This window comes from Sinocyclocheilus grahami, unplaced genomic scaffold, assembly GCF_001515645.1.
Source record: "Sinocyclocheilus grahami isolate Dianchi unplaced genomic scaffold, SAMN03320097.WGS_v1.1 scaffold423.1, whole genome shotgun sequence".
Classification (NCBI taxonomy): Eukaryota; Metazoa; Chordata; class Actinopteri; order Cypriniformes; family Cyprinidae; genus Sinocyclocheilus; species Sinocyclocheilus grahami.
In genome coordinates this window covers 542,762-570,289 of record NW_015505602.1, presented here as the reverse complement: position 1 = coordinate 570,289, position 27,528 = coordinate 542,762, and the positions used below count along the sequence as shown (strand labels likewise).

Below are 27,528 nucleotides of genomic sequence, written 5' to 3'. Positions count from 1 at the left end.
ATACCGTTCCCCATAGCGACCCCTAGAGGACGCAGTTCGAAGTTCCACGAAAGGGAACGTCTCGGGTTACTTATGTAACCATGGTTCCCTGAGGGGAACGAGACACTGCGTCCTCTAGCTTTTGTGCCATGCTGCGGACACAAGCTTCAGACGAAGAAGTGATGATGTGCGCTACCGGCGCCTATTTTGTACTAGTTGCGACGGTAGTGACGTCATGGCTGTCGCCGGCCAAACAAGTTGGTGTTTTTTCAATGTAGGCTTCAGACACGGGACACGACGAGGCGTTCCCCATAGCGACCCCTAGAGGACGCAGTGTCTCGTTCCCCTCAGGGAACCATGGTTGCATAAGTAACCCGAGACGTTCTTTGCTATAGCAAACAGACAACTGCGCGTTTTCCTTCAGAATCATCATTCGCAGTTGGAGAGGAAAAGTTAAAGACTATAGCATTTTATTTTATGAGAATGAGATAAAGAAGTTTTCGCACTGAAAGAGAAGTGATCTCATAGACGTGCCAGGCTATATCTGCAGATAAACTGTATACAAAGCAGAATGAACTGAAACGTTAAGACAATAAACACAATAAATAAATAACATTTTTGAATGATGCAGTGCTAATTGACATATCATTTACTACAGTACAGAAACTATAAAGTATATTTTCTACCTTATTCTGTGCAGAAAATTGGAATAATTATTTGTAGTATATAAAACGATCATAAAATTGCCATTAGGAAAAAATGTTAGATTATAAATGATTGATTATTGTCCAGCAGTGTATTTGATTTCTTATAGCAAATTCAAAGTAAGAGAAGAAAATAATTCCGTGTAAAAAAAATTATAATAATAATAAAATACATACATAAAATTATTGTATTTGACATTTCTATCACTTCTGAAATGATGGCTATGCCCCTGGTGTGACAAAATGTTAGCCTATACATAATATTTTTAAAGCTCTTTTTCAAAATCTTGGCTTACATAAATTTCTACATATGCCATGTCATGCCCCATAGCATCATTAAACTAGCATCTAACAATGGACAAAAGTGGGGTTTTTTTCTGTAACCTATGGTTCCCTAACCATAAAGGCTGCTGTGTAATTTGCCCCCTGACTAAGCATTTAAAGAATTTAGGGGAAGCATTGAAATAATCCTGTGAATGCACTTAAAGAATGCAGAATCGAATCGTTAATCGAATCGTTCTGAATTTGCAAAAATCTTTCTTGAATCGAATCGAAAACCTATGAATCGTGAATCGAATTGATTCACTATCTACCCAAAGATTCACAGCCCTACTGACATATTAAATATTGGTCCAAGTTTGTGAAATTGAAAAGTTTGTTGAATCTTTAGACAAAATATAAAATAATCTACAAAAAAAGTTGTAGCATATTTTTTTGCTGTTGTTTTTGTTGAGTATCATATTTGATATATCAGGCTTTTATGGTTCATATAGTGTTATATAGTGATAATATGGAGCTCATACTTGAGGATACCCAAACTGAGCAAAAATATGCAATTTGGGACTGTTTCTGATATTTATATGGCCAAAAAGATACATTTCTAATAGCTTGTAATGTAAATCAATTAAATTTTTATAAGAGTAGCGCACTACTTCTATAAAATACTTATGAATATCAGTTCTCACACTTTTCTAAAATGAGATGTATGGATAATGTATACTACAAATACATTTACATACTGTAACAGTCACAAACCTGTTAGCATGTTTTTTATATTGTAATTGTACTACCCACCATGAGGGGGCGACATGGAGCTGTATTCTTAGATATAAAATGGGTGTAGGGGGTAGAAGAAGTCATATTCGTAATGGAGTGAAGTAAGCATGGCTCCAAACAATCACTTGTCCTGATTGAGAAACCTTGAGTTTTGTGCTCAATCTGAAGTAAGCATTGTTTCTTGTTTTGTATTGATTGAATGTTTTTGGGTAGTTATTTTTCTAATGTGATTTATTTCATTTTATTTAGAAGGACTCCACAGTCTGTGGGATTTATTCCTGTTTTTGACCTGCATCATAAGGATGACTTTAAAGTGGGTTTTGAGGCTGTGAATTTATTTGGCAACTGTTGTGGATTCTTGAACTGGGTTATGCCACAAATGTGACTTTAAAGACTTGCTCAGTGTTTGGATTGAGATCTACACCATGGATCACGTGTTGCACTGGGGACATTTTTGGATGGTATTCTTGAACATTGGATTTCATGGACATTGATTTCTACACTGTGTGGAATGAACATTCAGCAACTGTATCAATGTCATCATCACATCAGAACAGATAAGATTTTGACTTGTCTGCTGTCCTGAGTTTATGTTGTCGAAATATGTCTGTTTGTTGTATTAAGGGGTGTGAAAGATAAAAAGAGGTCAATGAATGAGAAGCATTTATTTGTTTTATTTATAGATTTGACAGGTTTTGGTCATTGCTTGCTATATTTTGCCTTATTGATGTCTTCTGTTGTGCCTTAGATAAAATCTAGTTAGGGGTTCCCTCCCTATAAAACAGATGTATAACCAACACTTTTTTTTTTTTTAGAGTAAGGTAACGGTTATAATACTTATGTACGTAATAAAAAATACCCTGCAGTTGTACTTTTAGTATACTAAACTGATATACTTAAGTCTGCTAAATTGGAACAACTACTCTTGGGCTTAATGCACTTTAATTGAAATTGAAATCCAACTAAAGATCTACTTAAGTATATTTGATTGTGCTAAAGTGGAACTATTGCAAGTACACTTCACGTACACTTTAAATATCTTGCATTTGAAGGCCGATATTATTGAAAGATGATACAACCCTCATCAATAGTGACATTAAAACACATTTTAGGCTTAATATTAAGAAATGTGCATTGTGTACTAGTAGTACTCTAATATCTGTAAGTCTCGAGTGTTATGTCAGTAAATATGTTAATAGATTTGAACTATACTTTGTATGAAATAAATGCAATTTAAAAGTATTACTTTTTTACTAGGGAATATGAAAGTTATTCTCATGCTTGCTTTATAAAAATCACTAAAGATTTCACAGTAAAAAGACAAGTGTACAACAACCTCACAGAGGATGTTTTTTTACAATTTACAAGGCCTTTTACTCGCTAAAAATATAAACTATCAATCAGATGACAGGTGTGTAGTGTTTGTGTAAAACAGGTTTTTCAGCATGGTTTTGGTCATATTGATAATTTAGATGCCTTAGAAATGTGTGTATCAAATATGCCACAGTACGAATTTATAGGGCTAAACATCCTAAGAACCACCTAGCAATTGCCTAAAACTACCTAAACACCCTAGCTTTTAATGATGGCTCATTTTGGCCAAATTATAGGCTTTGCCTTCCTATCATACAATTTGCAGAGACAAACTGCTTGTGATGAGCTCAGGTGGTGGAGAATGCGGGCATCATTGATTATAAATAGAACTAAATCAATACTAAAAAGTATCAAAATTGTTTGATCTAATTAAAAATGTACTATTTTACTCAATATTTGTGTATTTTATGGGAATTTCTTTGTAAGCTTAGCATGCTAAATCAATTGTGAATTGCATCTCCTGTGCACTTCTCATTAATCACTTACACACACACACACACATATTAGCTCCATTGTGTGTGTGTGTGTGTGTGTGTGTGTGTGTGTGTGAATGAATAGCTGTACAGTCTACTATCTCTGATGAACCTGTAACCGGTTTTTAAGGAAGAAAATCACACCTGAAGTCAGAATGTAACTAAAGCCCAGTGCTGATACTGTTGCATTCCTAAATAAATGAACAACTATTACACACAGCAACCTTAAAGTAAATGTGGCTTTACTATCTGTTGATCCTGTTTCGTGTTTTTAGGACGTCAGTAGACGTACAGTCTGTTCAGTGGGTAGAAGTGTTGTGAAACTTGGTGTCAGTCATTCTGGCTAGTAATTAGTTATTTAAAAACCACTCCAGTAGCGTTTGTCTATGAGAGCTAAAACCATTTGACTTGCTCATTTATTCAATATTCTCTACACAGTAAATGTCACAATTCACTTCATGTGGAAAGGGAAAGCAAAAAGTAGTGCATTTAAACAGTTCCAGACAATATGGCATACTTTTAAATATATTTTGCATCCCAAATGACTATATAGAAATCTGATTTTAATCATGGTTTGGACTGAGTTTGTAAACACTGGATTTCATGTGGGGGGTTTTTTCCTGAGCCGACTACAAAAACTAAACAGATTTGAGTTTCTCTCCATTTTATTCCAATGCATTCTAGGAGAAAAGGCTGCGGTATTAAAGACATCTTATTAGTGATTTTTCAGTAGTAGATAATTGGTGAATGTCCCAATGGTCTAAAATAAACCTACATAGGTTCTCTTTCTGAATGTCATTGGGTGTTGCTCTTAAAGGAATTAATTGTCATTTCGACTGAGTGAGTAATGTTAGCACACGCCTCCTTATAATATTTTTATATCTACTTCAGCAATTTAACCACACCCGTGTGTGTGTGTGTGTGTGTGTGTGTCGGTGGGTGTGCATTTACGTGTCACAATACTATGTGACAAACAGTGATCCCATCAAAGAGAGCAAATTATTCAAAGCATTATGCATGATTCATAAGCAGATTAGGTATTGTCACTAGTTATATAAGGGAAGGAGATCTCAGCATGGCTGCCATGGATTAACCAGACAATCCAACACAAACACGTTTGACACGTCTTGATCAGACTCTACCCGGAAAGTGGAAAGACTTCAACAGGATGTAGTCCAACCAACTTTCAACTGCACAAAAAGAAAGTTTAACTTTGAGATGGTTGTCAAGATGTTTGCACATATACAGCCATTTACGAGAGAGTACACCAGGTCAGTGGTTTCCATGAAGTTGTTTAGGTAAACTCAACAAGAGCTGCTGTCAGTCAGTGAGTTGTTTCATTATCGTTAAAGGAATAGTTCACCCAAAAATAAAACTTCTGTCATCTGTCTGTCAATTCTGTCATAGTGTTTTATTTTTATAACATCATTTACTCACTCAAAAGTTGTTTTAAACCTGAAGGAATTTATTTCTTCTGCTGAACATAAATTCTATTTTGAAGAACGTGGAAAACCAAACAGTTGCAGGTCCACAGTGACTTCCATAGTATTTTTTCCTACTATCAAATTCAATGTGGACCAGCAACTGTTTGGTTACCCGCATTCTTCAAAATATCTTCTTTTGTGTTCAGCACAAGAAAGAAATTAATACAGGTTTAGGACAACATGTGAGTGAGTATATAATGACAGAAATTAAATTTTAGAGTGAACTATCCCTTTAATGATAGTCGGCTGCATGTTTAGTACTATCCCTTTAAGAGATAGACGCATCTAATATACAGGCACGTATCCGTTTTTCTCTCAACTGTTTACTTTCATTGTAGACATAACCACCTTAGTCTATATGTAAACCTTGTGTGTTTTGACAGTATTAGCGCAAAAGATAACTTAGTTCAGTAATCAGGCCCTGTTTGACAGGCTTTTTAGTGCGTACGCTTCAGGTGTACACGGCCCTCAGAGGGTCTAGCTGCAGCCTTGCACTTGCACTCTCAGACGTGCATTTTCAGGCTTGCACTCTCAGACACTTGCGCTTCCGCTACAGGAGGAAAACGCTTAACGAAAGACTTTGCGCATTGCGTTCATATTCTGCTGTTCTGTGGCTACGGATTTGCGGGTCTTGTCTTTTTCTTGCAGGACCCTGTATGTTATAGTACTAAATTAGTTTTAATCGTTTAATCACCACCACAGCGTCTTGTCTCCATTGGCAACACGCACGATTTGTGTCGATTGCAAGTGACGTCACAGATAGCAGAGAGTGCAAGTGGCGATTGCAAGTGACATTGTAGTTTAGTTTCTTTTTTCTTGTCTTCACCACCTTGCTACTGTTGTAAAATGTTGAGAGATTCAAACTAAAAGTAATAAAAAATAGAAAAAAAATAAATAAATAAAGCCTGCAAGTGACGTCGCTAGCGGAAGCGCAGGTGTCTGAGAGTGCAAGTGCGAGGCTGCAGCCAGACCCTTCTCGACCAGCGCGCAAATGAAATATTTAACCTTTATAGCAGATGAGTAAACAATGTACTTTTGTGACTGCGAATAAGTACAGTGCCCTGTGAGAGTAAAGGCCCATTCACACCAAGGACGATAACTATAAAGATAACGATAAAGATATAGTTCTAAAAATCGTTCTCAATATTAAAGAATAGCAGAGTCCACACCACAAGTATAACGATAAAGGCACAGAGAAACGATATCGTTGGAATCACTTTCAGAACGATTTTTTTTCCAGCTGATGAATGATAAAAACATTGACAGTCAATCAGAATCCATCCTGCTGTAACGAGCTGGAGAATTTAAAGCGTCAGACGTGTGTGCTCTTAGAATAAACAGACGATATCGTGCGCTGGTGTGGACGCTAATATCGTTATCTTTATAGTTATCGCTCTTGGTGTGAACCGGCCTTAACACTACCGCTGAGTTAACACTGATGTGAATGCATGTGGCTTACAGTATATTGAGATGGAGGCACCAGAACTGCAACTGATAGAATATGCACTGTAGCACGATACTACGATATTTCTTAAAAAGCAGATCGTGGAGACATTTTTATCATCCACGATCTAAAATCATCATATCGCACACCCCTATTCTTCAGTGGGTTTTAGGTTTAGCAGGGAAATTTATTTTTTATTAAGAACCACCCAAACACCCAAAAAATCACTCACACACCCTAAAAACCAACTGGGAATGCCCTAAAACCACCTAAACCCCATAGCAACCATGTAATATTTCCCTAAAACCACTCAAACACCAGTAATTAATTCAGTAATGATTGAACATTAGTAAAGAAAACCCACTGTTAACAATGTTGAAGATGAACAACTACTGCTCAGGCTTTTAGACATGAAAACGTACCACATAATCCTCAACAGTGGTAACTCTGCTTCAGTGTTTTAACACTCTGTAGATTGGGACAATATGTACTCTGAGTAGAGTTGATTTAACTCGGGGGATTTTGCTGTGTAGAAACCACATAGGAATGTCCTAAAATCACCCAAACACCCTAGCAACCATCTACAATAGTCCAAAAACCACTTAAACACCATAGAAAACACCTAGAATTGCCCTAAAACACATCAAACACCCTAGCAACCACTTAGAATTGCCCTAAAACCACTCAAACACCATAGAAACCACATAGGAATGTCCTAAAACCACTCAAACACCCCAGCAACCACCTAGAATTGTCCTAAAACCACTTAAACACCACAGAATCCACCTAGGAATGTCCTAAACCCACTCAAATACCCTAGAAACCACCTAGAATTGTCATAAAACCATTTAAACACCACAGAAACCACCTAGAATTTCCCTAAAACTCAAACACCCTAGCAACCCCATAGAATAGCCCTAAAACCACCCTGTACCCTAGTAACCACTTAGATTTACCATTAAACCAATCAAACACCATAGAAACCACTTAGAATTGCCCTAAAACTCCTCAAACACCCTAGCAACCCCATATAATTGCCCTAAAACCACTCGTGTACCCTAGTAACCACTTAGATTTGCCATTAAACCACTCAAACACCATAGAAACCACTTAGAATGGCCCTAAAACCACCCAAACACCCTTGCAACCCCATGGATTTGCCCTAAAACCACTCGTGTACCCTAGTAACCACTTAGATTTGCCATTAAACCACTCAAACACCATAGAAACCACTTAGAATGGCCTTAAACCACTCAAACACCATAAAAAACACCTAGGAATGCCCTAAAACCACCCAAACACCCTTGCAACCCCATGGATTTGCCCTAAAACCACGCAAACACCCTAGCAATGGCCTTAAGCCACTCAAATACCTTAGCAACAACCTAGAATTGCCCTTAAACCACCCAAACCCCTTAACAACCACCTATAATTATCTTAAAACCAGTTAAACCCCCTAGCAACCGCTCAAACACCTTAGCAACCACCTAGAATTGTCATAAAACCACCCAAACCACCTAGCAATGCCCTTAAAACACTCTATCCTAGCAACCACATATAATTGCCATTGAACTACCTAAACACTCTAGCAACCACCCAGCAGTGCACTAAAACCCACAAAACACCCTAGAAACCACCTAGAATTATCTTACAACCATTTACACACCATAGCAACCACCTACTGTAGAATTGTCCTATAACCACTTAAACACCCTAGCAACCACCTAGAATTGTCCTAAATCTACTTAAACAACCTAGCAACCACCTAAACACCCTAGCAACCACCTAGAATTGTCTTACAACCACTTAAACACCATAGCAACCACCTACTGTAGAATTGTCCTAAAACTAGCAACCACCTAGAATTGCCGTTAAACTACCTAAACACCCTAGCAACCACCTAGAATAGTCTTAAAACCAATTAAACACTATAGCAACCACCTACACCTACCCTAAAAGCAACCCAGCAAACCTCTGAATCTTGGGAATGAGTTCAACACAGACATTTTCTACAGAAAATGTAAAAATCGAATCATGAACACCACTTTCAAAACCCTTTCAAAAGACCAGTTCTCGGAATAGTATTTACATTAATTATGAAACCAAAAATAGAATTAATTTTAAAAAGTCAATGATCTGGGCAATAAAAAAAGAAATACTCTCAATATGTTTTTTTTTTTTAATTCTTACGTGCCTAAACTCAGATTACTTTGGCATGATGCTTCTGATATCACAAGAGTGTAGAAGCATTCAAGACCCGATATGACTTTGGCTGGCGTGGGCGTTTATCAACTTTATGCATGTTTGAGAGCGAGAAAAAGAGATAAGAGACATAATATAGTCTTTACAACAAGTGAAGGGTGAAAGTGAGGAAAAACAAACCAAGGAAAATATTGTGTACAGATCAGAACAAAGTTCAACAGAACGTCTCGAGTCAGTCCTGGATCAAGTTGCCATTTGATTAGCGCAACAATGACGTACTTGCGCATGGCTAATTCGCCTGTTCTGCTGGGGTTCTTTCAGGTTGCGTTGCATAAAATGCACCACTGCATTTCGGCCAATCAAATTCAAGGACTGGAACTAGGTGTTGTATAATGTGGATTTCAGACCGCAGATTGCGTTATCTGTTTAGATGGAGGTTAACTCTGCCCTGACAAATCTCTGCGGTGATCAAGTGACCTGACTGCTTTATTACGATATCAAGTCATCAGTTGAATCACGTTAAATATTAAACCAATCTCTCAGTGGCGAGGTTCAGCTAATCAACAAGCTTAGAAGGAAGAAACAGAATGAAAAGAATCAGTAGTTTAGAATCTCGCTCACCTGCACATGGTATTGCGACGTCTCTTGCATGATGACGTTCGAGTTTGAGTACTTCTTTCGTTGCTCTAAAAGAAACAGAGACACAAACATAGACATATGAGACAATATTCACAGACTTGCAAGAGGAAAGACACTATCTGCGTTTCGACTGTTTCCTCATATGTAAAGTCATTTTTTTAGAGAGATTTAAGCAACGGATATAAATACTCAAGTTTAATGTTCAGACAAGACTCAAACTAACCTGGATAGTGCCACATTTTGGACCGTCTAGATCACTTAAGCGAGACGTTTCATATACATGAACAGAAAAACTGATAAAACACCAGTCAGCATTTGCATAACGAACATGAAACACCAAGACGCAACAATACAGTTAGCAACACAATGAGTCAAAATGAGATAATTATTAAAAAACCTTTTCCTAAAAATTCTCACTCCTACCTTTCAAAGCAATGAATTTAAATTCAACTTCCGGTCTACAAATCTGCGTTAAACATCTCCATGGTTTGACAAATTTTTAGGCTTCCAGCAGTAATGCTCCGAACCGACGGACTTACAGACAGGAAATGTTCTGACAGGCTGGGAATCGTGTTTCACCTGCCTCTTTTATTCGAGGTCAAAGGTCAAACCGTGTAACACCTCCCTCCATCTATGGCTTCAATATCATATCGCTGTTTGTTTTACAGCAGTCCTATAAATCAGCTCAGCACTGCGTGTTTTACAAAACACTCGTCTTCACGTTTGTTTTAGATCCTACATTTTAGTTGCTGTTTTAGGTTCAGGAGAGTTTTGATTACAAACTTTGGCGAATCTGAGCAAGTTTGAGCCGTTCTTGAGCTCTCGTTTGACCGCTAGAGTCTTTTCGCGAGGAAAAACATCAGACGTCTCTCTTAGGCAAACACTTGACGACTGCAGTATATGGCTCTGTTAAGGTTTAAAAGGCTTTTAATGGATGTATTAAGTTTAGTTCAAGGTTAAAGAGCAGAATTCTCTCTTGAAAACATGTTTTAGCGTCAAACTATGTTTACGATGTTCTTTTGCGGTCTAGTTATGACTCGCTGTAAGAATGCTGACAGCAAAGTTAGGTTTAAAATAGTTACATATGGACGGGTGGCATGTTGTCATGGTGACAATGTTTTTGAGGGTTGTCAATCAAATGTGATTCTGGAAATATGAATGAATCACAGCAGCTGATGACTAACTGTATATGGAAAATAGTGTGGAATGGATATGAAGTGGCAACAGAGGGAAAGAAGTTGCTTGTGTACAGTATTACAGTATTACTATTACTGACACACACAAACACGTGTGTGTGTGTGTTTGCGTGCGTTTTTGTGACAAATGAGGACTTTTTGAGAAATGTGTATAATGACAAAGGTATGACATAGGTATAACAAGGAGAAGGTGACTTTTCAGGACATTACCCCATGTCCCCACTTTTCAAAACGCTTATAAATCACACAGAATGGAGTGTATTGAAAATCTGAAATAGCAGAAAGTCTCCTGTAAGGGGTAGGTTTAGGGGTAGGGTTGGTGTAGGGCAATAGAATATACGGTCTGTACAGTATAAAAACCATTACGCCTAACGGAGAGTCCCCATAAATCATAAAAACAAACCTGTGTGTGTGTGTGTGCATGTGTGTGTATGCATGTGTGTATATATACACACTATAATTATTATCTAACATTTAATAAATAATATTTAACAATATTATTTCATTATTATTTAAAAATAGAAAAAAATATGAATATATTATTTAATATTCTTTAACTTTTTTATTTTTGTCTTATTGTCAATTTAATTTAATTTGGGGGCACTGAGAGTTCTTTAATGTTTTTAATGACTTATCTGCTCACCAAGGTTGCATTTATTGGCTCAAAAACCCAGTAAGAACAGTAATATTGGGAAATAGTATTTCAATTTAAAATAACTGTTTTTTTATTGCAATATATTGTAAAATGTAATTTATTCTTGTGATCAAAGCTGAATTTTTAGCATCATTACTCCAGCCTTCAGTGTCACAGGATCCTTCAGAAATCATTCTAATATGCTGATTTTTGATTATTATAAATCTTGAAAACAATTGTGCTGCTTTATATTTTTGTGGAAGTTTTTTTCAGGATCCTTTAAATAGAAAGTTTAAAAGAACAGCATTTATTTGAAATATAATTTTTTTGTAACATTGTAAATGTCTTTACTGTCACTTTTAAACAATTTAATACATCCTTGCTAAATAAAACTATTATTTCTTTCAAAAAAAAAAATCTTACAGACCCCAAACTTTCAAACTGAAATGTATACAGTACTATACACGGTAATATTTCATTTGATGTTCACTTTAATATACAAAATATATTTGCATGAAAATTACCATTATTGCACTAATATATACAGTTAAGCAAAACAAACACATTTTGTCATGCCAGTGAAGTACATTAAACTGAAACTGAATTGAGAGATAGAGGGTCATCGCCCTGTGTGGATCTCTGGGGTTAAGTGACCAGAGCTAATCATTACCTCTAAATGAGCACATGTTCTCATCAGCTGCTTTACGGGATCACATATCAGAGCTACATTCTTTCACACCCCTCCTCCAGCACATCCTCCCCCGTATCTCTCTCTCCATCTCTCCAGGAAGTCGTCTTCACACTCCTCCTTCTCTTCCTGCTGGATGGACAGAGTCCTAACAGTTTGGACCACGGAGTCTTTGTGAAAGTCGAGCTGAGTGCATGTGTTATTCATGCCTGACATTTACTCCAAACGCTTCGCAGCTTGTCGACAGCTCACAACGAGGGAGATCTAAACATCACACGGGACGAACTCCAGCCTCTCACGATTCTGAGTCTTTGATAATTGTTGTGCTAATTTAACACAAGCAATTAAACTCACACTCCGATGAACCTCGATCCACCAAAGAAAATCACCAATGTCATTTATTTATTATTCTTTATTTGTATCTCCTAGACAGCAATGAGAGTACATGGAGGTTTTGCCTTCTTATTTTTAACTTGAGAACAAGATCCAAAAGATCTCAAAAGTGTCTCAAACTGGGTTCTGATACCAAAGTATGACATCAAATCTGGAGATCTCAATATGAACTCAAATATTGCTCACTGCATGATCTGAGTAAGTGAATCATTAAATGATTCACATTCATTTTATACCGTAAAGCAGCTACTGACTCATTTGTGACTATTTTTCTTTTTCTTAAAGGAGACATATTATGCCCCTTTTTACCATATGTAATATAAGTCTCTGGTGTCCCCAGAATGTGTCTGTGAAGTTTCAGTTCAAAATACTCAAAAATGAAAATGCCTATTTTGAGTGGAAGCAGAAACGCGCTGTTTTTCGGGCCTGTCTCATTAAATGAAATGAGCTGCTGCTCCCCGCCCCCTTTTCCAGAATAGGGCTGCGCCATTACAGCTCGTACCTGCTAAAAACATCTGTTTTGTTTCTGATTATCATGTTTATCGCGCTGAAATCATGCGTTTTAAACCATACAAGTTTAAACTTCTGATATACAGTTTTCTAAGAGCACACATCTGAAGCACACGGACAGAAAGCGGCTGTCACAGCATGTGAGTACTAAACTAAGTTCTCATTCACGCACAAGTTTACGTTAAAAACACACGAGTTACAAAAACAGTCGGTTATGTCTGTGAAGGTAAACAGCTGGGAAATAAATCACGTGTTTATTTTAGATCTGTGGCGCAGCAGCAATATACATTAACTAAATCAATAAATCCACTGCTCTCTTGTCTCCTCTGAGGCTGGAACTCTAAACAGTGTTCTGTGCTCGTCTGTGCAGCCAAAGACAGAACAGTTAGGATGTTTTGCTCAAACTTTCGCCATGGCATTAGAACTAGTACACCGTTGTCGCTTGCGAAAACACAATAACAGCGCTGTGGGTGTAAACTTACAGATTAAGGGGCGGTAATATTATAATGAGATCCCTTTACAACGTCACCAAGGGAGCGAAATCAGACACGCTCGTTTTTTCAGAGGCTTGCAGAAAAAGGCTTACCAAAACAAAGTTACTGGGTTAATCTTTTTCACGTTTCCTTGGTTGGTAATTGCACTTGGGACCTGATTATGCACTTAAAATCTGGAAAAGTCAGATTTTCATGATATGTCACCTTTTAAGGAAATTTAAGAGAAACATTTGAAACAAATTTACTGGAAAATAAAATTAAACAGAAATGAAAAAAGTAAAATAAAATAACATCTTAGTATTAAAATCAACAATTTTCTCTAGGTAAAACATTGCAAAAAATACTTTAACTCAGTATTTTTTGTCTTTTTTCCAGTAAAAATATCTAAACATACTTAAATCATTCTTACTTCAGATGCAAAATGACTTCAGATATTAATTCTTGTTTCTGGAAAATGTATAAAAATCAAGTTTTGAGTTTATAATTAAAACAAGAAAAGAAATCAGCCAGTGGGGTAAGAAAATTAAACGTAATTGAAAGGGTTTTAGGCATAGTTTTAAGCATAAAGTCACGTAATTTTGATAAGATATAATTCCTTGTTTTCTGAAACATTGTTGCTTCTCAAGTAAATGAATCTATGTTTCATTGAAGAAGTGAATGTACTGAGCACATTTCTTTTTAATATTTTAATAAGTCTTGTTTTCTGAAAAAAATGTGTCATTTTAGTAAATATATATTGATTTAAGAATGTTTAGATGTTTTACTGAAAAACAAAAATATTTTTTATTTATTATTTTTATTTATTGCAGTGTAGTTATTTCTTTTAGATTTTAGGTCTGACTGAAAGTATGACAGAAGTACATTTATTCTCCTCAGTATTTACACTTTCCAAACTCACTTTCCAACACATAAACTTCAGTTTAAACAAGAATAAAAGATGGCCTTCGGCAGAAAATCTCTCCACTGGAAACCTTTGACCCTCAAACAAGTCTATTTGTGCTCACACACACACACACCGTCAGGCAAGCGCTGTCCTAACGTGACTGCTGGAGGTCCAGTAACACAGGTACACCGTTGTCGCTTGCGAAATCAGAATGACGGCGCTGTGGGTGTAAACTTACAGATTAAGGGGCGGTAATATTATAATGAGATCCCTTTACAACGTCACCAAGGGAGCGAAATCAGACACGCTCGTTTTTTCAGAGGCTTGCAGAAAAAGGCTTACCAAAACAAAGTTACTGGGTTAATCTTTTTCACGTTTCCTTGGTTGGTAATTGCACTTGGGACCTGATTATGCACTTAAAATCTGGAAAAGTCAGATTTTCATGATATGTCACCTTTTAAGGAAATTTAAGAGAAACATTTGAAACAAATTTACTGGAAAATAAAATTAAACAGAAATGAAAAAAGTAAAATAAAATAACATCTTAGTATTAAAATCAACAATTTTCTCTAGGTAAAACATTGCAAAAAATACTTTAACTCAGTATTTTTTGTCTTTTTTCCAGTAAAAATATCTAAACATACTTAAATCATTCTTACTTCAGATGCAAAATGACTTCAGATATTAATTCTTGTTTCTGGAAAATGTATAAAAATCAAGTTTTGAGTTTATAATTAAAACAAGAAAAGAAATCAGCCAGTGGGGTAAGAAAATTAAACGTAATTGAAAGGGTTTTAGGCATAGTTTTAAGCATAAAGTCACGTAATTTTGATAAGATATAATTCCTTGTTTTCTGAAACATTGTTGCTTCTCAAGTAAATGAATCTATGTTTCATTGAAGAAGTGAATGTACTGAGCACATTTCTTTTTAATATTTTAATAAGTCTTGTTTTCTGAAAAAAATGTGTCATTTTAGTAAATATATATTGATTTAAGAATGTTTAGATGTTTTACTGAAAAACAAAAATATTTTTTATTTATTATTTTTATTTATTGCAGTGTAGTTATTTCTTTTAGATTTTAGGTCTGACTGAAAGTATGACAGAAGTACATTTATTCTCCTCAGTATTTACACTTTCCAAACTCACTTTCCAACACATAAACTTCAGTTTAAACAAGAATAAAAGATGGCCTTCGGCAGAAAATCTCTCCACTGGAAACCTTTGACCCTCAAACAAGTCTATTTGTGCTCACACACACACACACACCGTCAGGCAAGCGCTGTCCTAACGTGACTGCTGGAGGTCCAGTAACACAATCTGTCTCACCTCTCTGTCACTCAGCGTCTCTCACCTCTGCCTGTCTCTCACCTGTCTCTCTTTCACAACATGCACAACTGTCTTTCTCTGTTTGACTGTTGTTCTTCTGTGGAACACAAAAGAAGATGTTTTGAAGAGCATTGGGGTCCAAACAACTTGAATTTTATTGCATATACATATTTCAAAATATCTTCTTTTGTTTCGCAAAAACAGTTTGGAACGACGTGATGAAGGTCAATAAATAATGACAGAATTTACATTTTTATGTGAACTTTCTTTAACAAAACAACAGTTTGAAACACTTTAATAACTGTTTTTATTACAGTACTGTTAAAAATGTAGGGGTCTTATTTATTTATTTATTTATTTTCATTGAGAGAAATATTGTAATTACTGTTTTTAACGCCAATAAATAAATAGGGACAGTAAGATTTTTAAATGTTTTTGAACGAAGTCTCTTTACTTACTAAGGTTGCATTTATTTGATGAAATATTATTACAATTTAAAATAATATGTTAAAATGTAATTTATTCCTGTGATCAAAGCTAAATTTTCAGCATCATTACTCCAGTCTTCAGTCTTCTTTTGCGTGAACTATTTAAAGGGTTGCATTCGCACCGAGAGTGTGTACTAAGAAGTGACGTAAGCCGGTCGACAGCGTCATCATTTGTGCAATTGTGCAATGTTCAACAACAGAAACAAAGAAAAACAATGTTAACAACAGGAGGATGGAGGACGCTGTGATCGGAGCTGTGTTTGTTGTGTCTCGCGGGTTTCACAATAATGGACATGGAAAGTCGACGTATACGTAAAGCGATTGAAAGAACGGAAAGGAGGACTAAGAATCTCCAACAACACCTGGGAGTGCTACATTTGTTACAAGTGCCTGGGCGTTTTCGTACGCGTTTGGCCAATCAGTGTCTACTTACGTCACGATTAGTACCAGCTGTGCCGGTTAGACCCTGCTCTGGAGTAGAAGCTAATTTGGTTCTCGAAAAAGGCAGTCCGGTACTAAAATCGCACCCAGTTCCGGCGGTGCGAAAACGCCAAAAAGTGGGTAGTTCCACAATTAGTTCTGGTACTATGAAAAGGTTCCCGCGGTGCGAAAGGCCCTAGAGTCAAATGATCCTTCAGAAATCATTCTAACATACTGATTTGCTGCTCAAAAAACATTTATTATCATTATCTATGTTGAAAACAGTTATGATGCTTAATATGCTTATAGAAATCATGGTATTTTTTTCAGGATTCTTTGACAAATAGAAAGTTTTGTAACTTTACACATCTCTTCACTGTCACTTGAATAAAAAAAAAAAAATTATAATAATAATATTATAAAGTTTTTCAAACGTCAACCGATTTTTTTAACCATCTGTCATATAAAGACATTTTCCTACATTTTGATTGTCCTGTCAACATTCTTAATAGTTACATATTAATTTTCCTTCATAACTACATCAGAGGTAAAATAGCTTGGAAATATGCTCTCATGTCACAAACAGCAACGATCTGTAATCTGTTGCCATCAAGACAAAACCTAATCCCTTTGCAGGTACAAGCATCACCTGTCGTGATGCTGCCGGGCCAAACGGCTACAGTGTCCCATCTGGAAACAATTCAGGGAACACCATCTGTTACACACGGGCCGCAACAACCACACCTACAAACACACACAGCATCCTCTGCGCTTACAGTTTCAAAGCACCATTCTAACAAGCACAGTCAACAGCATATACTAAACCACAGGGGTGTTGCATTACTACGCAGTTGCTAGGGTGTTTTGGGTGGTTGCTACCATATGGAAATTTGTCGTATGGTGCGAGTAACCTCTAACCATCACCAGCACAGATCCTGACCATCGGAATATGGACAGAAGGTGAAAGCAAATGAGAGAAGAAGCGGAAAACTATAGAAGCCCTTTTCTGTTGGTAATGGCAACTTTTTTTTATCTTGCAATTCTGAGAAAAAAAGTTGCGAAATATAAACTCAGAATTCTGCCCAGAATTCTTCTGATAAGTTTATATCACACAATTCTTTTTACATCTCACCATTTTAAGTTTACATCACATTTCTTAATTTCTAAATATTCTTAATTTACAACTCACCATTCTGAATTTACATCTCACAATTCTAATTTACATCTTGCAATTATACGTTTATATCACATAATTTTAATTTTACATCTCACAATTGTAAGTTTATATCCCAGAATTCAAAATTTTTGTGTTGTGTCGGCACCGATAGCCTAGTGACCAGGGCGCTGACATATAATTCCATTGCGTTGCGAGCGTGCGTCCCAAGTTCGAATCACGGCTTGAGGACCTTTCCTGATCCCACCCCCCTCTCGCTCTCTCACTTCTCTTCCTTTCTACTCTATACTTTCCTATACTATACTCCTACTCTATACTATACTATCTTAATAAAAGGCAAAATGGCCAAAAAATCTTTAAATTTGTCTTTCAGTTCTAAATTTACATCTCACAATTCTAAAATTACTTCTCGCCATTCTATGTTTACATCTCACAATTCTAAGGTTCTATCTTGTGATTCTAAGTTTATACCTTGCAATTCTACATCTGCATCTCACAATTCTAAATGTACATCATGCCGTTCTAAATTTATATCTCACAATTCTAAGTTTACATCTCAGAATTCTACATTTACATCTCACAATTCTAAATTTACATCTCGCAATTCTAAGTTTATATCTCAGTTCTAAGTTTATATCTCACAATTCTAAATCTACATCTCACAATTGTAAATTTACATCTTGCAATTCTAAGTTTACATCTCACAATTCTAAATTTACATTACGCAATTACACCTTGCAATTTACATCTCACAATTCTAAATTTACATCTCACAATTCTAAATTTACATCTCGCAATTCTAAGTTTATATCTCAGTTCTAAGTTTATATCTCACAATTCTAAATCTACATCTCACAATTGTAAATTTACATCTTGCAATTCTAAGTTTACATCTCACAATTCTAAATTTACATTACGCAATTACACCTTGCAATTTACATCACGCACGATATAGATATCACGATAAGATATAATTCCTTGTTTTCTGAAACATTGTTGCTTCTCAAGTAAATGTATCTGTTTCATTGAAGAACTGAATGTACTGAGCACATTTCTTTTTAATATTTTAAAGGGGTCATATGATGCTTTTTTAAAGATCATTATTTTGTGTATTTGGTGTAACAGAATATGTTGACATGCTTTAATGTTCAAAAAACACATTATTTTTCAAATACTGTACATTATTGTAGGTCCTCTATGCCCCGCCTCTCTCAAACGCTTCGTTTTCTACAAAGTCCCTCCTTCCGACACGCGCAGTCTGCTCTGATTAGCCAGCTGATCTGGTGCATTGTGATTGGCTGAACACCGCAAGCACTCGTCGGAAATGTAACGCCCCTTACCATAATCGCGAGCTTCATCTTTCTAAATAAATGTAAAGACAGAGCCCGATGAATATGTGTTTGCAGTGCACAAGCCACGGTTAAGACAGCTGACTCCACTGTGATGTGACTCCCCCCCTCTCTCTCTCTCTCTCGCGTGCGCGCTCTCTTTCTCTCTCGCTCTCTCTCTCTCTCACACACACGCGCGCGCTCACACACACACACACACACACGATGCGCAAAACTCCGCATTTGAACAGTCAATAGCAAATACTTAAACTAATAACAAAACAGTAGCTGATTCAGAAGCGCCAGATTGTCATAGCAAAGTCAGAATGACCTCCTCTCCTAGGTTCACGAAACAGTCGTCCATAAAATGCATTGCTGTTCTGTTGTAAGTCATCTTAAAGATTCCTAAATGCATCTACTTTCGGAAGGCCAAATAAAGTGCTTTTGCTTTTGCACTGAAACACACAGCGTCTCCCTGACATGCTGCTTCAACACTAACTGCGGTTACTGAAACCACGCCTTCTTTCTTTGTGTGAACATTTGGGTGGCATTATGCAAATATTTCCACATAGTGAGGTAGATATGTGGGGGCGTGTTAGAACGAGCCGTTTTAGGGGGGCGTGGCAGAGTCTTAACTTTGATAAAGAATATCTCTTTGGTTTTGAGACTTTAGTCTTTGCAACTTCAGGGATCTTATCTATGCACAATCAGCTTGTAACACTCCAAAGAGAAAGGAAAACTTGAAATCGCATCATATGACCCCTTTAATAAGTCTTGTTTTCTGAAAAAAAATTGTCATTTTAGTAAATATATATTGATTTAAGAATGTTCAGATGTTTTACTGAAAAACTAAAATACTGAGCAAGATTTTTGTATTTTTATTGCAATGTAAAGTTATTTCTTTTAGATTTTAGGTCTGACTGAAAGTATGATAGAAGTACATTTCTTCTCCTCACAGTATTCCAACCTGATGACACTTTACAACACTTGCAACACTGATGACACTTGCAATTTTGACTTTTTTTTCCATAATTCTGAGTTTACATCTTGCAATTCAGTTTTTTTGTTTCCATCACAGAAAAAAAAAGCAAATTGCATTTTGTTTTGTTTTTGTAATCTCACAATTCCAACTTTTCTTCTCAGAATTGCAAGTTTATATCCTGCTATGGTAAGTTAACATTGTGACTTTTTTCAGAATTACGAGGGAAAAAATACATATTGTGAGTTTTAAAAAAAACAATTAACTTTTATTTAAATTTTTTTATCCCATCAGGGAAAAGGGCTTGCATAAAAGAAGACTAGATTTAACGTATTACATTGTTTACTCATAGTGCTTTCCTGACCCAGTCAATCTTAACAGACAATGTCTTTCACTCATTTATCTGATGATGTGATAAGTGTGTGGGGTTTGAAGCATTCCACCTCATTTGCATGGCCTCTTTGCAAGCATGACTCTGCTGATTTATTTTTTATTTTTGCATGGACTGGTTTGCAGAAGGCTGATGGGAAGTGAGGTTTAAACCGAGTACACGACACAATAAAACCAAACCACAGGAACAGATTTAAAGGCATGGCTCAGTGTGTATGAGCAAACAGAAATGCGAAACTTTGCAAGAGCATCAGGTTTGACTCTGCATGTGTTCATTTGTGTTCCCTTAGCAGGACTGTGTACCATCCCATGGGTCATTGCCAGAGTGCAGAACACAAAAACATAAAAACATGTTGTGTCTGTAATGTAAGACTCAGGTGCATAAATGCACACACACATAAACACACGGGTGAATTGCACAGAGCCTATAAAGAACATACCCTGGTCATATTTCATCCCAGTTTCTAAAGACATAATAAATGATGATTTGCATAAGGAAAATTAGGTTTATTAAAATATTTTGATTGTGACTTTTCTATGCTTTTATTTATGTTTTAAATCAATGTACCGTAGGTTTTCTCATTACCGTAGTGCAAAGAAATTATTTATAATAATTTATGCAAATAAATTGTATTATTTACCCAATATTATTTATTTATTAATTCTGATGATTTGTATTAATTTACAACCCCATGGCAGTAATGAGAATTTTATTTCACTTTTTGCATTATGATAATGAAATCTGGTTGAATTTTTTTAAAATCGTAGTCATAAAATAAAAATATATATTTAAATTAAAATATATATTAAAATATTTTGCATTGTTATGAAAAGTTATTTTTCAAACAATCAATGCAAAATATTTGTACTCTCAATACTGTAATGCAAAAATAATGATATATTATTTAATATGTTTGTTTGCTTGTTAGTTTATTTATTTATTTTAAAAAAAATTTAATATCCAATTGCATTACAGTAATGAGATTTTGAAAATTTGGTCGCAAATGTGCTTGTGTCATTAATTTTTTTTTTAAATCTAAAATAGGCTTTGTTTTCTTTAAGCAAAATATAAGTTCTTATTATTTTCTCATGAGTTTGGGTTGAAATATGAACTGGACATGTTCGTCTTGAGCTAGTATTACTGTACAGTAGGTGAACACCTTCCAAAATCCATCAGTCACTGTCACTGTTTCTCTCTCGACCTCATTACAATAAGCCATCAACTAAGATTCTTTAAGAGTTTGAGTTTCTGATAAATGACAAATATTACATTTAGGAAGGAGAAAGCAGAAAGGATCTCTCTCGTCTTCTGCATGTTGCCCTCTCTTACTTTCATTCTCATTTTCTCTAAAGCTCAAAAGCCTCTTTTATGTACATGTCAGACCGGGTTAACCACACGCCCCCTTTTTCCAGACACACCCGGCTGGGCACAGAGGCAGACTGTGTGTATATTTAGGACGAGATGCACACACACCTAGTAGTCATGACAGCAGGCGTATGATAAACACCCTGCTCCATGCATTCCTTTAAAGTTAGTATTATTCAAATGTAGCACTCATGTCTCCACTATTCACACTAAAAAAGTAAATTTATGATTATATTAAGCCTTTATTTAACCACGAGAGAACCTCACTGAGATTAAAAATCTCTTTTACAGGAGTGTCCTGGCCAAGATAGGCGGCGCAGTTATACAAATAAATGCATGACCAACAACAATACATCACAACAATAAAATATCAGCATTAGAAGCATTTGCAAATCATTAAATAATTTTCTATTGCACACAAAAGTGTTTTAAAATTATTAAAAGACACCAACTGATTTAGCCGCAGTTTCATTTGAAGAGAGTTCCAGTCTGACGGTGCAGCATATTCAAAAGCAGTTATACCTAGATTAGTTCGAGCTAAAGGTACATGGAGATTATAATAAGACCAACTCATTTTAATCCGTAATAAATCTTAAGGCACCATGATACACAGCTTCCATATCCCCGTAGTCATATATATAAGCATAGATATCTGCTCCATATGCTTAAAAATCAAGGTTCTTTGCATCAGTTGTTCCATAAAGAACCTTTAACATCCATAGAACCTTTTTATTGTACAAAAGATTATTTATTTCTTTAAAAAAAGTTTAGTATGGGATCTCGTTTTCAACAAGGGATAAAATAAAAAAGGTAATTGTGACTTTTATCTTAATTTAGGCTTTCTTTCTCACAATTCTGAGATACAATTCTGAGAAAAAATATTAATTGTGAGATATAAATTCATAATTTTAAGAAAAGTTTGAATTGTAAGAACAAAATGTATAATTCTGAGAAGAAAAGTCTGAATTGTGAAGTAGAAATTCGCAATTTTGAGAAAAAAATTCTGAATTGTCAGATATAAATTCATAATTTTGAGAAGAAAATCTGAATTGTGAGGTAGAAATGTGCAATTGTGAGAAAAAAAGTTTGAATTGGGAAGATATAAATTCATAATTCTGAGAAGAATGGTTTGAATTGTGAGAAATAATTTCATAATTCTAAGAAAAGTCTGATTTGTGAGGTAGAAATTCATAATTCTGAGAAGAAATGTCTGAATTGCGAGGTAGAAATTTGCAATTGCGAGAGAAAATAAATCTGAATTGTCAGGTATAAATTCTGAGAAGAAAAGTAAGACTTACCTTTTAATTTATTTTGTGGCAGAAACAAAAATAAAAACAGAATTGCAATATGTAAACTCAGAATTCATAAAGAAGCCAGAATTGCGAGAAAAAAAAACAGAATTGTGAGAAAAAAAGTTGCAATTACCTTTCCTTTAATTCTTTTAATTCTTAAAAAAATTTTATTACTCTGCAAAAATAAGCTACCACAATTTTGATATTAAAGTGCCCCTATTATGCCATTTCCAATATTGCCTTTCATGCAGTGTGTAATGTAGCTGTACGTGAATGTAAACGATCTGCAAAGCTGTAAAGCTGAAAGTGCACGATAAATAAAGTTATTGTCTCCCAAAATAAAGAATCGACTCTGACCAGCTGAAACGAGTCGTTAGTAATTCGAATCCCACTTCTGTGACGGCTACATGTCACGGGGTAACACATTTGCATAATGCGCACCTATGTTCTACGTTGGCCGGCCGCGAACAACTTGACCCGCCCACAAACACATCATTCTACTGACGACTGCTTCTCTAATCTCGGCGAGTTCAACGCGGGATTCACAAAACGCTTGCTGTTGAAAGATGGATCAGTATTCTGTTTATTTGGATCAGCTGCTGCACTGAATCATAACCTGGAAGTATGATAAATAATAGATGTTTAAATTTTCTATATAGTGTTCAAAATACATAACTATTGAAATAGAAGTATCGTTTCTGAAACGCGCTGTACGCCGTAGACCAATCACAACAGAGATCCACTGAATCATAACCTGGAAGTATGATAAATAATAGATGTTTAAATTTTCTATATAGTGTTCAAAATACATAACTATTGAAATAGAAGTATCGTTTCTGAAACGCGCTGTACGCCGTAGACCAATCACAACAGACTGGGCCATCTGACCAATCAGAGCAGAGCAGGCTCACGGAAAGGAGGGGTTTAGAGAGACTGAATCTTTGAACTGCTTCGAACGAATCGTTTGAGAATCACTGGAAAATTAGTAGATATTAAATGCATATTTTGAGAAAACGAAAGCGTTTTTTGACCTTGCATGCATATAATCCTATTGTAGGAGACTCCCAAAACAATATTAGGAACCGTAAAAATGGCATAATAGGGGCACTTAAAATTGTTTTAATTATTCATAATTAAAGTAAACTATGATGTTAAACCTTTCGTTCTAAAACGGATAGCTACGGCTGATCTGATTGGTTAAATCCTGCTTGAAGTCCTTGTAAAATAGCTGATATACACACACACCTGTGATTACGGTGACCTTACGTCCTCTTTTTCCTAAACCAACATGCCCTGGCCGGGATTTCTAAATTGACTTAAATTGCTGTTGTTGTTTTCTTTGTTTTCCTATTTTTTTCATACTTACTGAAGGTAATGACTGAAAAGAAGTTTGACAAATAGCATGCAGGCATTGTACATAATCGACCAATCATGGTGTGCAAGAAGGCAGGATCTACAGAGAACAGTCAAATGCAAATACACATACAAAAAACGTATGAGGACTGTAGAGAGACTGTCGATAAGGGGAAAAAAGCACAAATCCAGACATTTTAGTCCATTTAGGCCAGGATGTGTCTGGGAAAAGGAGATGTAAGGTCACCCTACACCCTACACCTGTGACCTACATCAATTGAAGCCTATAAGTCTATATATCAATAACATTACACCAAGTAAATGGTTCCCAATATAAGTGATTTCTCTGTCCCTCATGACCTCAATAGTGTGAGGTCAGTCTGAAATATCCTGGCACACTCATTTGATAGGCAAACGTCTGATTGTTATGGTTTAGCTGAATCGCAGAAAGGCCTGTGAGCGCTGAGAGTGTGTGCGATATTCATGCAAATGTCCTACTGTACGACCAGGGTGTTTACATATCATACAGTGACACTCTGTCTGTCATGTCAAAGGAAACAGGATGTGATTTCATAGAGGAGGGAAGAGCCATAGAAACACACAATAAACCACATCCATACACAACTACGTTACAGATACACATTGGGCCTTATACAAGCAGAACGAATCTGTAAAACTATTCTTGCATAAATTGTTGCATTGATTTCACTGCAAAAATTAGAAAAGGACCTAAATTTAAAAAGAAGCATTTGTAGCTCTTTTTTTTTTAACCAACTTAATAAAGAGTATAAAATATGTTAAAGGTGCTGTAAACTATTTTATTTTATATCTTTAAAGTAAAATAATTTATTTTATTTAAAAATGAGTTTTTTGGTTTCATAAATATGGCTCATCATATTTGTTTTAGCGCATACAGTAATATACCAACTTATTAAAAATAAAATAATTTATATTTTACTCAGTCAAGTAAAAAATATTTTATTGAATTTAAATTAAATGGATTTTTATTTAAAAACAAGTCCATTTTGTTTCATAAATAAGGCTCATCATATTTGTTTAAGCATTTTTTTAAGGATTTTTTTTTACCAAAACACGTTAAAGGTGTTTGAGCTATTTTATTTATTTAAAATAATTAAATGTATTAAAGAAAATGGCTAAAATCACCTTGCTGAAATAAAATAATTTATTTTTATTTTACTTTAAAATAAAATGAATTATTTTATCTTCAAATATTTTATTTTATTTTATAAATGAAGCAAAAAAGATGAAATAGCTCACAGTACCTTTAATTCACAAATAAATATGACGTTTACTTACCAAACAGGGTTTTGGCACTGATCTTGCTGTCCGATCTGGCCACCCCACTGCGAAGTAGAGCAGAGGAGGATGAGGAGGGTGGAGGACGATGTCTGCTCTTCATTATTTTACAGCTTAGTTTTGATTTAAATTCTCTAGACGGCACACACTCACTCTCCTGGTCTAATGTGAACACTGGACACAGATTGAGCAAGACTGATTAGAAAGATCTACAGGTTGTGAAAGCATATGGGAGTGAGGGAAGGGGGTATAAGAGAGAGCGAGAGAGAGAGAGAGAGAGACAGAGACAGGTTGTTTCCAACAGGGCAGGAAAGGCAAACATTCCCAAACAGTGCTGCTCTGTTAACTAAGACTGTAATATATGCACTCACAATCTCACAAAAAATCACTAACTGAGGGATGTTTGGTTAGGTGTGTGTAGGTCTTAAAAAACATTAGTAAAAGCTACATTCATTTTACATGCATATAATGCCAAAAACATGCTATTTGAAAGTACACAAATGCATTGAGCTAATGCACCGTAAGTGCGCTGTCCTTTTGCGTTTCGTAACACACCTCACTGCGAAGGTGATTATAGGTTGAAATATTTTCCAAAAATGAAAATTTGCTGAAAATGTACAATTTAAGACCATTCAAAATATCGATGGTTTTGGGGTTTTTATCTGAAATTAGCATTACACCACTTGCTCACCAATGGATGCTCTGCAGTGAATGGGTGCCGTCAGAATGAGAGTCCAAACAGCTGATAAAAACATCATAATAATCCACACCACTCACAGTTCAGCAATTAACATCTTGTGAAGTGAAATGCTAAATTATCATTAAGGCGTTTCAAAGGTGTCATATAATGCGATTTAAAATTTTTCCTTTCTCTGTGGAGTGTTACAAGCTCTTGGTGCATAAAGAAGATCTGTAAAGTTGCAAAGACTAAAGTCTCAAACCCAAAGAGATTTTCTTTATAAAAGTTAAGAGTCAACCGCACCTACCTAAAACGCCTCGTTCTAACACGCCCCCACATGTCTACGTCACGATGTGGGAAGATTTGCATAACACCACCCAAATGTTCACGCAAAGAAAGAAGGCGTAACTTTTATTCTCGCTGTAGTATTGTTGCGGCCGCCATGTTGTGAAGGCGCTGTGTGCTTCATTGTGAAAGCGAAACTACTTTGTTTGGCCTTCCAAAAGAGGACGATATCTGCTTCGTCATGCCTGGAGCTGATCCGTGCTGGTCACTGAGGAAATACTACAACTTTGTGCTGTGGATCGCCGGATCGGCTTTCACGTGGACGAAGCGGAGTCCAGCCCGGGGTCGTCACATGTGGTTGCCGCAAGCCTGCCGGCCGCGCCGTTCTCTAGCCCCCGGCCTCTGCTCACTCTAGGCCTCGGTGTGTGATGCTGTGTGTTTCGTTGTGAAAGCGAAACTATTTTATTTGGTCTTCCAAAAGAGGACACGACTAGAAATCAGTGGTTAAGTTGTATTTACAACACTGTTCCAGAACAGTTTAACCCAAATATTCAGATGTGTGCAGCACATTTTATGGAGGACTGTTTCCTGATCCTGGTAGAGTAGACTACAATGCGGCTGTTCTGACTCACAGACTGTAAGTACGTTTTTTTATATTCAAAGAATTTGCCACCGACGATTCAAACGCGAGTTTTGGGCAGTGTAGAGTAGCGCTTGTTGTTTGTGATTTCTCCGATCACAAATGCAGACATGGTTTTATGTTTACATGGCGCGATGCAACGCAACGCGTAAAAAGACAGTATAAGTCATTATAATCCGTAATTATGTCCCCACTGGATGCAACAAATGCCTCGTTTATAATGGGTTTTCATGTTTTTGAATCGTCGCTCCAGCCGTACAGGGCATCATCACAGTATGGTGAGGGGCATAACATTTCCATCACACGCTTGAGGTATTCGGTCAATCACAACGCACT

The 27,528-nt window shown here is 36.0% G+C and overlaps 1 long non-coding RNA gene across 1 annotated transcript in view; it reads right to left on the bottom strand.

Annotated features, from left to right (window-relative positions):
- Window positions 1-9,337: 9,337 nt before the first annotated feature.
- Window positions 9,338-27,528, bottom strand: part of LOC107551407 (uncharacterized) — a 29,756-nt gene continuing 11,565 nt past the window's right edge. Inside the window, exons 3-4 of the long non-coding RNA XR_001604764.1 lie at window positions 25,589-25,635; window positions 9,338-9,402 (exon numbers count right to left, since the gene is read on the bottom strand). This is a non-coding gene — a long non-coding RNA (uncharacterized lncRNA). The remainder of the gene's footprint in view (window positions 9,403-25,588; window positions 25,636-27,528) is intronic.